General features: G+C 39.3%; 1 protein-coding gene across 11 annotated transcripts in view; it reads left to right on the top strand.

The window, feature by feature from the left end:
* The first annotated feature begins 681 nt into the window (after positions 1 to 681).
* mef2aa (myocyte enhancer factor 2aa) overlaps positions 682 to 17,361 on the top strand; it is a 63,162-nt gene continuing 46,482 nt past the window's right edge. For 8 of the 11 annotated variants that reach the window (XM_041996819.1, XM_041996816.1, XM_041996814.1 and 5 more), the window contains exon 1: positions 3,295 to 3,451. The gene's annotated coding sequence lies outside the window, so the exon portion shown is untranslated. Of the gene's footprint in view, positions 897 to 3,294; positions 3,452 to 5,721; positions 5,852 to 17,361 lie in introns of those variants that run through there. The other 3 variants (XM_041996812.1, XM_041996810.1, XM_041996811.1) reach the window with 3 other exon arrangements.

Genomic DNA, 17,361 nt, shown 5'->3' with positions numbered 1-17,361 from the left:
AGCAAATCAAATCACATAACTTGGAAAATTTTCTTTTCTCATTTAGAACATGAAGAATTTTTTCCTCTCTCTCTGATAATTGTAGATCAAACTTGACTTGAATATCTTATAATAAAGCTTACTGCATCCATTTTTTAATTGGAGCAAAAGATTGTCTGGGTCTATTTGCGGTCTGGTGCAATGTTGGAAATGCCAGCTGTCGGCATCAAAGCCCTGCTGGAACAAACCATTATTTGGCACGTCCCTGCAGCTGGTTGAAGACAGTGTGTCATATACACCAGATCCCCCTTAATTTCAAAAGGCAAATGTACCACACATAGAAATTTGATTAATAAAGATAAAAAAATGTCTTTAAGTCTTCCAGAAAATATAATGTGCACTATCAGGACTTACTTTACATTTTCCAAATTCCAGTTAAGACCCAAACATTAGGAACATTTCTGTAAAACTGATCTCTGTGATGTGGAAAATGTGATCCTTAAAGTTGTTTTCACCCATCTGAGAGAGTAAGAAAAAAGATCCTCAACACCTTCTGGAGTTATGACTGACAGCTGAGGCTGGTCTATAGAGCCCAGAGCCAAGCCCCATCACATAACGCATGCCGATGTGTCTATGTCCATCTGGGGTCCTACTCTTCAAACTGCTGCCCCCCTTATACTCTGCCCGCAGAGAAACCAATGGACAAGAGGAAAAGCAGGGTGTGAAGACGGGCCTCGTAGGGCTTGGGGGGAAGCATCCGAAGCCAGCTGGTCTGGCTTTGAGGTAAATCAATGGATGGAGTGACACAAAAGCGGTAAAAAGAAGAGGAAGAGTTGTACAAGACAAGATAAAGAAAGTCAATATACACATGAGGAAGGAGATTGGAGCAGCAGGTTCTGTGAAAGCATCTAAAAAAGGTGAGACACAAGTGCAACACAAGGTTTTTATTTCTTACACATGATGTGGAGTGAAACATTCCTCTGGTTTCACACCAAAATTGATTCAAGTTTTTAGTTAATTCAATGCAAATGTGATCTTCTGCACGATTATGTAAATTAGAGAAACATGTTATTCTACTGCATGATATGCTACTATTGTTGCTGGCAGAACTTTGGGGTGATAAGAGGTGAAAATGTTGACATACAAGGGCTGTGGAGAAGATATTAGGAGTGTCAGCTTAGTCAGAAAGAACACATGAGCAGAATACCTCATTTGCGACACAATAAAAATAACAGCTGTCTTATTTTTTTTTTTTAAGTTTTCATATCAAAACCCTTTCATATATATATATATATATATATTTCGACTTACATAACACATTCCATATGATCGGTGGAATACTACTTCAACATGATGTTACTGATGTGGCACAGCCCTTTTGGGTATGTATTTGGACATTATTAAGCATCATAGGCTGGGGCAGGGAAATCTAAAATCTAAAAGAAAGGTCAACAGAGCAGGAGTGTAATACCTATCTTGGCCATAAAAGCACCTTTGGGTACATAATAGTTTTTGTGCGTGATGTGTTGCCTTAATTAGCAGAGATTTTGCCAGACTGAACATCCTTTTAAATCTAACGGACATGTTAAATCCTGGAAATTGCAATGCCTTTGTGTTTTCATGTTCTTTTAGATGGATATTATTCTGGCAAGCATAAGCTGTATCAACTGTTGTGATGTTTATTTATTTATTTATTTGTTGGAAAGGAGCTGTTTTTTTTTATGAATGATAGAAATAATTAAGAGTAGTTGACTCCTTGGTCGAGAGCCACAAGGAATCAGGTAGGATGAGACAGACTTGATAGTCTCCTTTCAGGGCTGGGAACCACTGCTGATTGTGGAGGCAGGCTGTACAAGACAAATACTAATTATGTAGCTTTGCGGGAACCCTTATTCTTTAGTAGTTATAAGAGCATGGACACGGGATGTCAAAAAGGTTTACTTTGCTCATCAGTGTTTTGTTATTTGCTATTCAGAGGTAACAGATTTAAAAGGCCGCTTCTAAAACACACAAAACCAAAAAATTTAAAGAGTGTTATTCTGGGAAATGTTTGCAGTTTGAACCTTTAAATGACTCTAAAAGTTTTTATTTATGTCTCTTTAAATTCCTAATCCATATAAGTGATGAAGTCATATACATGATGAGCATTTACTTCTAAATAATAAGCAACTTTACAAAGCTTAAGGAACTTATGTTCAACCACACGAACTTCATTGGATCTTGTATAATAGCCTTGTCTTGTACACTGTATAGATTAAAGCACTTGTAGGGGCAAATGAAGACAGAAATACCTCAGAGGCCTTATGTTCAGATTTTTTACCTAACTTGGAATGAACTATAGTTAGCCTATTGAAACTATTAAAATGGTTATTAAAAATGTATTTGAATAATCTAGTAAATGTAGAAGAGTAAGACATAACACATAGCTAACTACTTCTGACAAATAATGTCAGTGGTCATAGAAAGTAACAGAAAAGACACCATTTTCAATACGTACAATAACTACAGCCCTTCTTGTAAAAGGTCTAGCTCCAAACTGTTACAGTTCATATGCCTGCGCATATTTCTTCCAGTATAAAGTCTACATCTGGTCAGCTGTTGATCCGATCCTTTCTAAACACATAAATTCATGAGACGACGGGGTTCATGCTGGTCCTGAATCGCACCTGCCTCTACATGCCAATAAAAACATCAGGTCGGGCCAGTCACCACACCTCCACATATCCTGCATGCACACGTGACGTAGTCAAACATGTCCCTCCTTCTTGCTCCAATTGGCTGCTTAACATGCGCTTTGGATCGTCATTGGCCACAGGAAATGTCTTTTACAATGAATTCCATTGCTGTTGTCTTAGAGATGTGACGTCAAATGTAGTATGTGACAAGGCTAGGGCGAGCCCTTAAGCAGTTTGAGAAAGAAGCTGCTCAGATTTAAAGTTAGTGTGGCAGAAAAACAGAAAAGAATCAAGTAATTGTTTCCTCCGTGTCAGACAGTAGTGTTTCTGTGTTAAGAGCCCTGTTATCTTAAGTTTTCAGAAGGTTAGTGTGCTTTTCACTGATACTGGGCAGAGTTTTTCATGAGTCTATGACAGCAATCCAGTGAAAACCATGACGGAAAATCATAAACAAATAGTGTATTCCACACTGTGTGAAATCCAGCAGGACTTCTAAAAGCCTAATTTGCATTTTTTTCAAAGTTGAAGTAAAACAGAAGACTTTTCTTACTACATGTTTTGACTTTGTGAGTGAGAGAGACTCGGAGTGGGAGGGGGTAGCGGGGACGGAGAGGGAGAGGCAGTCCGTCAGATGGGGAGGAGTCTCTCACTGACAAGAGGGAGATTGGCTTTTCTGAGTTTGTCAGCTCCCCCTAAAATAGCAGGCAGCGTGTAAATGTGAACTGAAATTACGTTTATCCACTGGAGTCACCGATATAGAGTGTCTATATACAGCAGCGACTGACTTGGGAGTAAAGGTGAGTAACGGAAATAGAAACAATGTTGCGGAGTGTGGCAGCGATACTGTAGCAGCACAGAGTGAGAGTAGAAAAGCGCAAGAGGGAGACGTAGAGTGGATTTGGGAGGCGTTATATCAATCTGTCTATCTTATTCGTGCGTCTCTTTCGGCTATACATAATGTAAAAAGTCGTTTCGTGTCATTTAACACGAGTGACAGTGAATTTGTGAGCCGTCGATGCCATAAAATGTCTAAGTTCCAGGTTAAAGGGTGCAGTCTGACGCGCGCTCTGTTGATATCTGGCAATTGTGAAAGTTTCATCTCACACCGGTAATGAGTTGCACTGTAGTTTCTGCAGGATTTGTCAAATGGGAGTCTTAAAAGTCCCTAAGAGTTAGTCGTGTGGTTCTGAAAGTGAAATGTTAAGCTGTGCCTTGTAAAACAGGGGCATCGTTAGGGCAAAACAGTAATTAGTGTGCATGTAATAACACTGTTGAGCCATCATAGGCTTGCTCACACAGTGACAGTATCGTCGTAATAGAAGTTGTCAGACAATGTGTTTACTGTAAATTGTATGTTTCCGTGTTATGCAGCTTCTAAAAACACGCAACCTCATTTAAATAGAGCATTGGTAAATAATTCTTATGTACAGCCTGTATTTGAATTGCTACAAATAAAGAGAGGAATCATTATTTCAATGTGCATGCTTTAAAACCTAAACTGAGTAATGCGCCTGTTGTTAGTTGTGCATTTTCTCAACATGAATATACAATAACAGAAATTCCTCTATTCAAAACGAGGTGTCAGGGTTAATAAGCTGAACTAAGCTTAGCTGAGGTGTGAATTCAAGTAAAGTGTCCTTCTGTCTTGTAGACTTCTCACTCAGTTCACTTGATGATCTCAAATTTTATTAATAAAAGTGTAAATTGTAATAACAGTTTGGGAGCTTGTAATGGAGAGGATCCTTGCTCACTGGTGGCTTTTTGAGTCTCTGGCACTCTGGTGACCTTAACCTCTGGCTGGAGTGGGAAATGGCCAAGCGTAACCTGACCTTCTCAAATGTTTCGAGTGTATGCCCTCACTCTACATGCCTCATTAATGTTGCACTGAAGGAGTACTTTTTATTCAGTTAGAAGAGCAAATACGACCTGCAATTGTTCACTACTTACTTACAAGTTATTGCTGTAATGAAGATGGTCTATGGAAGGATTAAGGTGATCTTGCATGTTTCAGCTTGTGTAGTAAGAAAGCTGTTATTGCACAGTTACAATCCGGTTAAATCAATTTATTATCAGAATATGTAAAGTGTATATTTGATGCATTGTTAACAGTTTTAAAAAATATTATTTCCAGGGTTGAAATATTTTCTGCATACAGCGTGTCTCTCAAACATCAGGACAAACCAATGATAACATTTGTTGTAAAAGAAAATCTTCATGGATCCTAGTTGTTGTAGCAGTCTTAAAGCAAACTTGTATTTTTAACTGTCCTTTTTATGTTGTTACTATTCAGACAGCATGCACATTACCATACCAGCTGGTTGCCAATGATTTCTAAAGCAAAGCATTAAAGTACCATCCAATCTGCAGTCATTAGCTTGTATGCTGCCCCGGGCCTTGCCAGTAATGGGCCTTGTTGCTCATGATCCACATCACGTGAGCTCTTATGTCTAATGTGTGGATGAGGGATTCTTTTACTGAGCAGAAATCAAGTTAACAATTTATGTAATATATTAGTCAAAGCAGTGAAAGCACAGATAGAGCCATCAGAAATGTCTTACATGCTGCGAATTGTTGCCCTAACCTCAGAGACCCCAGATGTTCTGCTTCGGCCATTACACAAACACAGAGAGAGGTTTGATGATAGGACTATTAGATTTTGCCCTGCATCATTTAATCAAGGACAATATATTATTGCATGATAGATCTCTGATGACTGTTGCTGTTTATGAAACATTTCAGCCTTGTTAGACATTGTGTTTTTGTGGCCCTGCATGTTCCTGTAAATGTGCGTAAGTGCTTGTTAGCGTCTTAGCACAAGTTCTCAGTGGAAAGGGAGAAATGAGAGGTGGTGATGGTGCGAGTAATGGGCAGCTGCAGCATCTTTTACCGCACTTCTCATCCCACTTCAATCTCAGTGTCTCAGCCTCTCCTTCCAGGAGAAATGTGGAGTGTGTGGGCGAGTCGGATCTGCAATTAACGCTGGTTGTCAGAAAGAGAATGCTGGCGTTTACACGATGCCTCTGAATCATTGAGTGAAAGTCTTTCTCCTCCACTCTCCTCCTCCCAGGACATTTTCTTTCCCCAAGGAGGACAAAACACCAGAGAGCTGAAAGCCAAGGATGCATTGAGTGCACAATAAGAGATAGATGCAGAACATTCTGGTCCAATAAAGAGGATAGTGTTTCTCTGATTGTTTGGTAAGCCAAGATGCTCTTTTATACAGCAGATTTAGAGAGAAAATTAAAACCCCTTACAGATATTATGGTGGTATACAACAGAATATGATTGTTAAATATATTTTGACATCTTATGCATGGTTTAAGTTTTTTTTCTCTAATTGTCTTGGCTTAATGAGATGCATACCTCTGAGAAATTGTTGTGACATTTGAGGAAAGCTTGTAGAGTACGTTTTGCAAGTGAGTTTTAGTTAAAAAGTTTGAGCTCAAATAAAGTTTTTGATGGATTTGCTCAGTGAAACACATCATAAGATGTGTTTGTGTTCAGTGACATTAATTTATCTAATCATTTAAATGACTGTTTCCTTTTTGAATGTACAGCTATTTTAGTTACAAAACCTGACAGCATTTTTATTAAAAAACAAAGCAATATGTTAGAGGCATGGTGATGCTTATTGTTGGTGTTTAACTTTGCTATTGTTTAACTAAAGCATCCTAACAACATGAATCATTGTTTATTGGAGCTCCATCATCAATACGGAGATTCCAACGCTCTCCTGTGAGACCTGGAGCGTATGTGCAGAATCTTGAGCCTGGTGGATAATGTTTTAGACCACATTTAACAGTAGACTGTCCCCTGTACAATAAAGAGGAAATACTTATTTGGTCAAGAAATGGGCAACCTGTTATTTGTGTAGATCAAGATAGATATGTTATTTGTTTGTTTGTATAATTTAATTCAATTCAATTCAATTCAATTAATTACTAAAAAAAAGCAGACCGATTTAAAACAGAAAACTTTTTTTATTTCAAATTTACTGACTGATTTAAATTAGCTTTCTTTTTTCCTCTTTTTTTTATTCAACGATTCGTGTGGAATTCATAAGCAAATATCCCATATGCGGAAGATATGTTGGGGTTTTTGGTTAGCTCTGCTTCCTGAGAATGAGGTTCCACTGATTCAGTTCATTGTGTTTTTCTCTAGGATTAGATTTTGTTTGAGCCAGTGGTATGGGTTAGCATTTAACTGTCTGACAACAGTCATTTGCAGATTGAGGTTGTCCACCTCCCAAAATATGAGCCTGTAGTCGTATATCCATTCAGAAGAATTTGCAACCCCTAGTGGTTGTCAGAGCAACTTCCTGTTAACTGAAAAAACGGTGTAGGTTAACCTGATAGTCATGATGTAAACCCTAAATGTAGCAGTTTCCTAACTCTGACCAAATAGTTTGGATTTCTAAGTCTACCCAAGTTATTGCATTAAAATGTTTTAGTAAAGCCTTATTACCTGGATATACTGCAACAAAACAACAGTTGTCATATACTGAACTTGAACACATTTTCATGTTGTTAGATTGACGGTGTGGAGTGTAACAGGCCATCCATCCCACATTCCAACCTCCTTATAAGAATTGTTTGGCTTGCTAGTGGAAACACCTGTTCCAATGTGGAAACGCCACATGTCAGTCCTTTTTTCCTCTTGCTGTGAGGGGTGGTACTTTACAAGACACCATTATGGGTCGTATTGAAACGTATGTACAAGTGGCTGATATGGCCGTATCAACTGGAATACATGTACTTATTACTGTCACTTGGAGCGGTTGAGTAATTGTTTTGGGATTTATTTGAACACATTAAACTATACTTTATATGGTGAAATAGAATTTTGAGACATTAACATATTTGCTGTTAAAATTCACAAAAAGTGTTATGCTAAAGTAAACACCATAATATGTGATATTTAGCTTCCTAAATAAATACCTACAACTCACTGGCAGTAAAAAAAGAAAAGAAAAGAAAAACACTGCTCTTAAACACCAGTAATTTTTTAATCCTTTTAACAGCCTGATGTAAGCTCAGAGGGTGAAAGCATTACTCGCTGAGGTGCTGTTTGTACGGCCAGACAGCCAGCACTGACCTTTCAACTGTCCTGCCCTTGACTGAGACCTCTGGTGGTAAGCCACCGTGTTCGGCTCACTCAGCACGTGCTGCTGAGCAGGACAGAGCAGCTTAAGGCTGCTCTGTATCTTCTTGTGTCCCCTTTAAACAAGTGTTGGCTGGAGGTCTCTACACCTCCTCAACTGGAAGCGGGAGACTCAGCAGAGGATCCTCTTAATTCCTTCTTCTTTTTTTTCTAACTAACTGGACATAATGTCCTATTCCTTGAACTGATGGCTAAGTTTTGATGGCATACCTTCTCAAACAAGCAGAGGACTAGCACATGCACACTGCGGTTTTTGTGACAGTAGACTGTGGAAGCATGTGGTGGAACAAAGGTGATGACGAGCTGAGTCATTTTGCAGGTTTAAGCTGCTTCCTCCTCTTTTTTGGGTTTCTGGACTGCAAGGAAAACCACAGAATCATGCTGCACATCATCTCTAAAGTTAGTGGGCCACGCTTATAAGAAACGCACCATAAACCTATGTGTCCTCTTGTTCTTTTTTTTTTTTTTTGTTTCTTGCTTTTGCCCCAAAACTGAGGTTTGCCTTCATGTAGATGTTACACCAGTGATATTGCTGCAGAGTATTGTGGCCATATTTTTAAGTTGAATTTTTTTAAAGCAAAACTGAACTTAAGAAAGACATCTCTTTGCTGAGTTGCATTTTAACCGTATTTTAATGAGACTTTGAAAAAAAAACATAAATCAAAGGAATACATTATAATATAATTTACTAGATCAAAAGATCTCCCATGATTGCTAACATACCCCACTTTATTGAATTCCTGATGCTCAACTGTAGATTTTAAAAAGCTTTACCCACTGGAGATTTAACTGCTCTGGCTTTGCATGGAGTCACTTAAGTGGAAGCATCATCAACAGACAAACAATTGGACTGTGTGCAAAGTCAACTTTCTTAAGAGTCCACTAAGTTCTTTGTGTTAATAGGCTCTGCTGTGTTGTTACAGTTGGCTAAAATAGGTTATCTAAAGCATCAGTTGCAGCCCTTATTGCCATTTCATCTAACATCCCATTATGTTACCCAAGATAGAAAGAAGTAGAATGTTTGTAAAAGTGTTTATCAGCGGCTGCTGCAGTAATTACAGCTGTGAGACTTGGGTGCCACAGCTCATGCATCAAGCCAATTGACTAAAACTTCAGTAGCTGCTGGAAATAACAGTTGGATCTCCTGCAGCTGGACCAGCTCCTTGGCCCCATGAGCTGCAGGAAGGAGACCTGGCCGACAATATCCTTGTTTTTCTGTCTGTCTGAGAAGCCTTGTGAACCAGGACAGCTGGGGGGGCGGGGGGGGACATGATTCCTCCCTTTATTCCGCTGCGTATTAGGCATATGAACAGGGAAGGGAAGTGACCCAGCCCCCTCTGCTCACTGGAAGCTGCTTTGGCCCACCGTGGGGCTCTGACTTGCAGTTCAAAGTATTCTTTTCCCCTTCTGTTAGAGCTAAGCTGCAGCAGCGTGAGCACTACAACGCCTTATGCACGAGTTTTGAAACAGTTTTGCAATAGCTCAAGATATAGATGGTTGTGCAGATTCAGGATAATGACTGCCTGTTTTGACCTTGCCCATATAAGGGTATGTGTAAGCCTGCTCAAGCATAATAAGCAGAAGCTATCTTATCATCTTTTGGGTTTTTACAGTTTATATTGCACCCTAAACTGTACATGTTCCTTTTTTTGGATGGCTATATTTGTCTTTTTTACATTGTTTTTAATTAAATGAAAAGTTATGTTTTTTAATTCAAGGCATTTAGAAATTATTGGCAGTTTCTAGATCCCATCGCTCTATAGTGTGACTGTGACTGTGAGAGAGGTGTTGAGTCTGCCCGCTGTTTGTGCGTCTGCCCGTCTGTCCTCTCCCTTTCTCCCCGTCCACTTTCCATCTGTGTGCTGTGGGCTGCAGATCTAGGTGAAAATGGTGTAGCGTTTCCACCAGTGAGCTGTTGCCATCCTGTATTCATGTCAGACCATGTTGTTCTTCACTTTCTTTCCCTCCTCCCCTCAATCTCTGCTTCAGCTGCCAGGGATTGAGTAGAGGGACATTCATCATTGGCTGCCGGACTCGGGGCTCAGGACTAGGGGCTATGAGCTATCAGAGACTGGGACTCAGGACCAGAGTCTAACCTGGAATCAAAAGTGAAAAAAGATTCCTAGAGAGAGACGAGCGGAAGCTGGGACCCGTGGGCTTTTCTTCGACTTTCTCTTTCTCCGTCTGTCCTCTTCTCTCTATCAGTTTTTTTGCACACAGTGTTCATGTGACAGCTAACACATATCATCTGATTTGGGAGAAACTGTGAGCTGTAGCTGCAGAAATATTCATTCGAGTACTTCCTTGGGGAATGCTGTTCATTGATGTCAGCATGAGTCAAACAGAAAAGAAAATTATCACCACACCTTTTTCACTTAGAAGAATCAGTAATAATGAGATCATGATCTATCTTGCACATTTTCAGGGATAGTCCTGTTTAAAATGTTATCTACTGCAAAGCTAATTCAGATCATCACTTGTTATTCAATTAGAAAGATTTGTCCAAATGTCTCTATAAACAAAATGAGATCTTAGACATACAGCATCTTTCGGTCACATGGTCTGTTGGGAAATGAGTGAGTAGAGGTTTTATTTGAAATTCTTTACATGAAATGTAGTGTGTGACTCACAGGCCCTTTGTGAGACAATTAAAAGACTAATTCTATAATATAAAATAGCTAGAAAAGAATCAGTGCTACCAAAGCAAGCTCCTGACTGTTGTTATGACTCATGGCCATCCTCACTGCTCAGATTGCATAAACCTTTTATGTAATGGAACACTGTGGGAAAGAGGCATTGAGTGGAAGATAAAAATGGGAAGAGAAAATCAAATATTTATTCTCAGCTTTTTAAATTTTTTTTTTCCATTAAGAGCAGGCACACTCTGCTAGCAGACTTTATCTTTACTCATAAACAATATGGACTACATGTATGTGCACCAACATTCTTTAAACAATAAGGAAGAATTGAATATCTAGAAGTCTAATCTGGGTTCTGAATGTTGAGATTGGGTAAGCACGCTGCTGCTGAGACACATTATGCATAACTTTTCTAATATCCTCACACTGTTGAGTCCCCCTGGAGGAAGATCTTGGTTCATCTTTGCTGTTTACCATTTTTGAGTTGCGGTCTGTGCAACATCAAAAGGCTGCCATGACACTGAACACAGACTGTAGGGATCCTGGGGGGTTGGGGGACTGTTGCTCCCCATGGGGTCGACATTACTATTGTTCCCTGGTGAGAAGTCCAACTTGTGATTGACAACCATGCAAATGGACACATGCCATCATCCCGTATCAGACCGCAGCACTACACTGTAATTTTATGCAAATTCATAAACCTCTAGGACCATGCATGCATTAGTTTTTATTTGTATTTGCATCTTAGTGTCTGTGTGCAGCTGGCAGGAAAACAGGGAGAGCGGTATGCAAAAGAAAAAAAGAAAGAAAGGAAAAAACAGAATACTAACTTTGATACTTAGATCCTAAACACGTACTGTAACCTAATTAGAGCAAAGTGTGATACAGGAAGTGTTCATTCATTAAGAGTGTTGGATATGGATGTTGTACCATGTCAAGACACTGACTTGTTAAACTGACACACTGTCACAAGGAATGTTGATGATGAGAGCTTTGCTCTAAGGTGTAATTTGTTAAACCAACAGGGTTAATATGAAGCGAGTAGGTAACCATTAGTCTGTCAGTTGTATTTTACAAATATGGCATGACAGTCTGTAGGTTGGCTGATTAGAGATGATTTCTAAGGGTCAACAGGTCAGCCTATAAGAGAAATTCGTCATGTTATATCGATGCTTTAGTCTGTGAGGCAGTGAGACTATTGTTGTTTACACAACAGTGGTCTCACTTATATCTATTACTTACCAGAAATAGGAATTAATATGAAGAAAAAATTATTTTTAGAAAACAACTCTAAAAAGCTGTCTGGAAACACCTTTAAGGTCAAAAGATTTCACAATGAGAACTCCCCAGCTGATTACTTTTAGATCTTTCCTTTTTGTATTACAAATTTTCTGAAGTTTTACATTTAAATATGCTAATTATGTATTATCTAGTTAAATATGCACTGATTTGCATAAATGTAATCAGAGAATATACAGTGAAACAAAGAACTAAACTTCTGTCTTGGATGTTTTCCATCCTTAAAATATAAGATGACCAGCATAAAAAATACAAACTTTTGCACGTCTCACTAGAATTTACTGCAGTTACTGATCAGTTTAAAGTTACAAAAATCTTCCAACCATTGCAATAAAAGTAATACAATAAAAATAATTCACTCTAAATAATTTCAGTCATTGTGTAATAGAGGTTGGGAAGTTCAAGGTACTGCATGGTTTGATTTAATTATGATTCTGAGGGCTGTCATGTGATTATAAAATGATCATCGAGCTGCCTTAGATTCTATGGCAGTGTGGCACATATGACATGTCAAACCTATCCTACATACTCTCTTAAATGATGCCATGACTTCAGTTTTTGTCTACTGATAGATCTCTGTTGGGATTACTGTGTCAATAAAGTATCTTTGAGACAGGATGTTACATTATGACCCCAAAGTGCATAACATAGTGCATAAGCCCTGGTTCAAAGACTAAATGCAAAACCATTGGCAGTAAAAAATAATAGAGTTTGGGAGATACCTTTGCCATCACTCGCTTGATGGTCCTCTGGAAAGGTTTTTCTCATCCTTGACTGGAAACACATAATATGATTTTAAAATGTTTTAGTTCAACTTCATAGAAGCCCTGATGTAAATGCACACATAATAATCTGAATATTACTAGGATTGAAAGAAATTTAGAATTATGAGGATCCAGTATCCAGTCAGTGAGGACAGTGATTTCTTTCACATCAAGATTTTTCAACAAATCCAGGTGCTCATTTATTTATTTATTTTTAAATCAGGCACTCAAGTCTGTAACGTAAGTGTGGCAGTATTACTTAAGAAGCTAAAACAGGCGTTGGTGGTGCACTAAAGCAACTGAACTGTTCCGTCTAATATTTCTCTGTTGTCAAGAGCATTCATTTTTAATGAGACATAATTCATCACGCTGCCCTTGCATTGAGGAAGTTCTCATCATTTTCTTTGTTCATAAAAGTTTCACTCCAATATGCATCAAGGGATTTATCTTGAGGAGGAGAGTAGCTTTTCTACATGAAATGGATATAACTGTTAGGTGAGGGTCATCTCTTTATCCTTGAGAAACTGAGAATCCATTCATTGGCTGGGCTTGAAAACCTGACTGACGCAAATGGATCATTGGGAATAGAAGTGTCCCAGCAGTAATTATGTTACAACGCTGCTACCGCACACTACCACAGAGGTGGGATGGGATGAGCGCGGGTTGCTTCTTTTAGTCTTGTTTCTCTTACGTTTTCCTACATAGTTAACACAGACATAGTGCCTTCTGTCTCCCACTCTCCCCCACCTTTCTCTTGCTTTCTTGCCATCTCACTTTCACACACCTGTTATCAAACCCAAACAAGTGTGAAGTGCAGTGGAAAAGTTTCCAATGAGCATTTATCCTCCTCTGTTGGGCGAATGTCTCATTTCTCTGTTGAATGACTCTTAAAAATAGGAGTGTGTTGGTAGAAGATCACGTTACCTATTTGTCACTGTTGTCTTCCTGGCCTCTAGATCCCTGCCGCCTGTGCCTTGAAGGTAAGGCAGAATGTCTGTTTCATTTTTTTGCGCTATCCAGTGCTCTGTGGCACTAAGTCAGTTAAAAAAGAGACATGAAATTAATGTAATGTCAATGGCGTTTTCTCATGAAACCCCCTAGGCACTTAGTCAAAGTCACCTTGCATAGTCCTCTCATCCCCTGACAGTGCTGTGAGAGTGAGATGGAGGATGCCTGTCTGGTTAGGCTGTCAGCATATGATGTCCTTCGGTTATTGCTTGTTATATCCACTCATCGTCATTCATATTTGGTAGATTGGATACATGTCTGGTATTTATCTGAAGGAGCAACATAATTTCCATTCAGTCATCTGTATAATGCGGCCGTTGCACATTTTCTCAGTGAGAGCAGGTTCATCCTGTGGGCTTTCTTTCCTTTTGATGTCATTTTGAAGGTGATAAGTAGCTTTCTGTCTCCAGGTCCCTGTCTTACAGCACCATCCCCCAGTCCAAGCAAGGTGCTAGCAGCATGGAGGATTGTTTGAACTTGCATTGATCCAATGTGGGATTACAGCTGGGTCATTGGAGAGTTGGACTGAGCTTTCAGTCATCAGGGCAGATTAACCACTCGCTGTCTGCTTGGCTGCCATTTCCGTGCAGGCTCTCCGTGCTGGCTTTGTGACTGTCCCTACTGTGCAGGTCACTGCTCCCTTTTGAAAAATGCATTTTTGTATCTTCATTAATTGAGTCTGATGTAAACTGATTAGTAATTGTTTTATGAATTAAGACAAGAAACCTGCAACGATAGAATCTGTAAGCAGTCTTAGATTTATCGTTGCTCGCTCTAGCTTTTCAAATCTTTTAGTGACTGGGTTTTCTTTTATGCTAACTATTTGAATTTGTATTGCCTTCAACACCTACAGGGGTGTTCATAACACAACCATTATCGTCTTTCCTTGAAATGTTATTCAAATCACTCCTCTCTATGAGAAATGACACCCCAAGCAATGCTTTACAGAGGAAGGGGAAGTGCTGCAGAATTTCCAGTTTTTGCAGACTGCCCCTTTTTACATTTCTCAAAGCCTCCTGTTTCAGTTTTTTTTGTTCAAATGCCCTTGCAATAGCTCTTATTAATTATATCTCATTAGTCGCCTTGGAAACTGAGGTGAGGGAATGTATAACATGAGTTCAAAGAAAGGAAGAGACAAAAAGAAAGGAATAAATCATGTGAAAAAGCAAGCAAAATAGAAAGAAAGAAGGGGGTGGGCTTAAAAAGAAGAAGAAAGAAGAAGAAAGTGGTTGTTGAGGGATCAGCCGTGTGTCAGATTAGCATCAGGAGACATTAACACTACTGATGCTGCAAGGGCCACAATCCTGCTTTTCACTGCTGGAGAGGCAGATAAGCACACCCTCACAAAAGGGAAGAGGGAGAGCTCAGGAGAGGACTGGCTTGCCTCCACTCCCCTCAGGCCAACAGCCCCATTTACAGGTACAGCACTTCCTGATGAAGGCAAGAACAAAGAGGTAGATGTTCTTTTTCCTACTGCACTGGTTTCAAGGCGGCGCTGAAGCAAATCTGTAAAATTATGGATTTAGCCTGCTTTACTTTTTTGTCTTCATTCTGCCAGAAGGCTAATCATAACCGAGCTATGGCGCTGACACTTTGAGTAAAAGCTTTGTCATGAATTAGCTTACAGGGTCTTATCATCAGTGCACATCAGATTACTGCAAGATGCTGTTGCATTTTAGGAAATGTGGCTCTGTCTTAATCATGTCTAAATGTAAATTTGCATTGTGAGACCTATGATCTATTCTTCTGTAACCCGTGGAGTGTTTGAATAAAAGGAAAAGTGCTGTATCTACTGATTGTGAAGCAAATGGCAAAGGGTCCCGCACAGGTTGTGCAACCATCCTGTGTAATGATCCTTCCAGTAAATACAGTGAGCACACGGAGCAAGGCCACTTGAGATGAGCTGTTGTTGTTGTTTAGTCTCAGACTTACATTCAGGAAGGTAATAAGTGGAAGGATCAGAAGGGAAGGGTGTCCCAAAGGTGGTCCCTCCCTTTCTTCCTCTCCACCACCTCCCCCTGCATAGGGCATACAGAAGGGTCCTGAATAACAGGAAATGGAGGGGCAGGAAGTCGAGTCTTGTCTGCCCATGGTTTGTGGTAGGATACTGAGACTAACTCTGTTTTGCACAGGAAGAGCAACTGTCATGGCTGTGCTCAAGACTTTGGCTACTGTCCATCACCTTCAAAAAGGGGGAGGCAATTAGTTGATATTTGTATAACATTAGAATAAATTCTTAAAATTCCCGTTTTATTTAGTCCAAGTAGTGCTGGGCTGCAGCAACTTCTTAATATATGTGCAGAATACGGGGAGGAATACGACATAAAGTATAATGCCAGCAAGAGTGCTGTCCTAATCTGTAGAATTAAGCAGGATAAATCGCTGAATTTTCCAGTTTTTAAGCTTTGTAATAGGAGGCTTGATGTTTGCCATCAGATTAAATATCTTGGTTATATTTTAAGGGATGATATGTGCGATGATGAGGATATATACAGACAATGTTGCAAGTTATATGCACAGGCCAACATAATTGCACGTAAATTTGGTTTTTGTTCTAGGGCAGTAAAGGTGTCCCTTTTTAAAGCATATTGTACACCACTCTATATGGCCCATTTGTGGTCATCTTATAAAAAATCAGCCATCCGAAAATTACAAGTTGCATACAATGATGCTATGAGAATAGTACTCAAGGTTCCCAGAGGAGGAAGTGCCAGTTTAATGTTTGTCTCTGCTGGGGTGAGGACATTCAAGGCGCTGTTGAGGAATTATATGTATAAGTTCTTGCAGCGCCTGGATGTCTCCACAAATGCACTTGTGGTGGCTCTCTCAGATCCCCTCCAGAGTTGTGCCCGTTACTCATCCAGTTTAAGGATGCACTGGATGAAATGTCTGTATGTAGTTTAGGTGATCTGTGTTTTTTATGTACTTATTTATTTACTAGTTGTGTGTTTTATATGTATTGTATTTGTGATTCATATGGACTTGAGTCTGCTAATAAACTTTAATTAATTAATTAAATTATTTGGCCCCTTTCTTGACGTGTTTGACTAAAAAACATTATTTGAAGCAGAGTAGTTTTAGCTAATACATCTTAGATGTATTACTTACAGAATCCTACTGGCCTTTTTTTTTTTTGCTCATTAGATAAAGCTCATGACTCAAATGCACTATGTAATGTTTTTGTTTATATAGGGCAGCAGTTGAGGGAGTAATTCTTTAACAAAGTGTGGAGTATATGCAGGCATACAAGGAGAAAGGTAGGAGAACATGGTGGATCCAGTAATTACACAGGGAACTGAGCATGTTTTATTGATTGTGAAAGTGCCAGGGCTGTCACCAAGCTTCCTAGTCTCTCAGTGGTTCATCTTAAGAAGGAAGAATGAAGAAAACTGGCATCCCTGCCACTAAATTGTTCCCACATCTCATTTTCGATGGGTTCAGCTCTGCTCAATTACTTGTGTAGCATATTCTAAACTGTGCTTATAGTAATAGAGGGTACACTGAAATAAGGGATGGACTTGTGTTAAACATGTCTCATTGACTTTCTGTCAAGCTGATGTGGCTGTTCCTATGGTGACATATTCTCTGCACATTGATTTATGGGTTACAAATGTTTGGTAAGCATCTTTCAGAAGTGCTGTACTGGTTTATATCAAAGTGGGAAAGGTAAAGGGCTTTTTAAAGTCATGAAATGCTGTTGTATAATGTGCTGCTGTCTATGTTCAAGCCAAGGATACTCTGATCTGATATGTTAATGTAAATTCTATTCATATATTTAATTACTTTTTAAATAAGTGAGCTAGTGTGATAATCATGCTGATTAAAACTTCAGTAAAT

Source organism: Melanotaenia boesemani, chromosome 10 (assembly GCF_017639745.1).
Source record: "Melanotaenia boesemani isolate fMelBoe1 chromosome 10, fMelBoe1.pri, whole genome shotgun sequence".
NCBI lineage: Eukaryota > Metazoa > Chordata > Actinopteri > Atheriniformes > Melanotaeniidae > Melanotaenia > Melanotaenia boesemani.
This window is presented reverse-complemented; position numbering and strand designations above follow the sequence as displayed.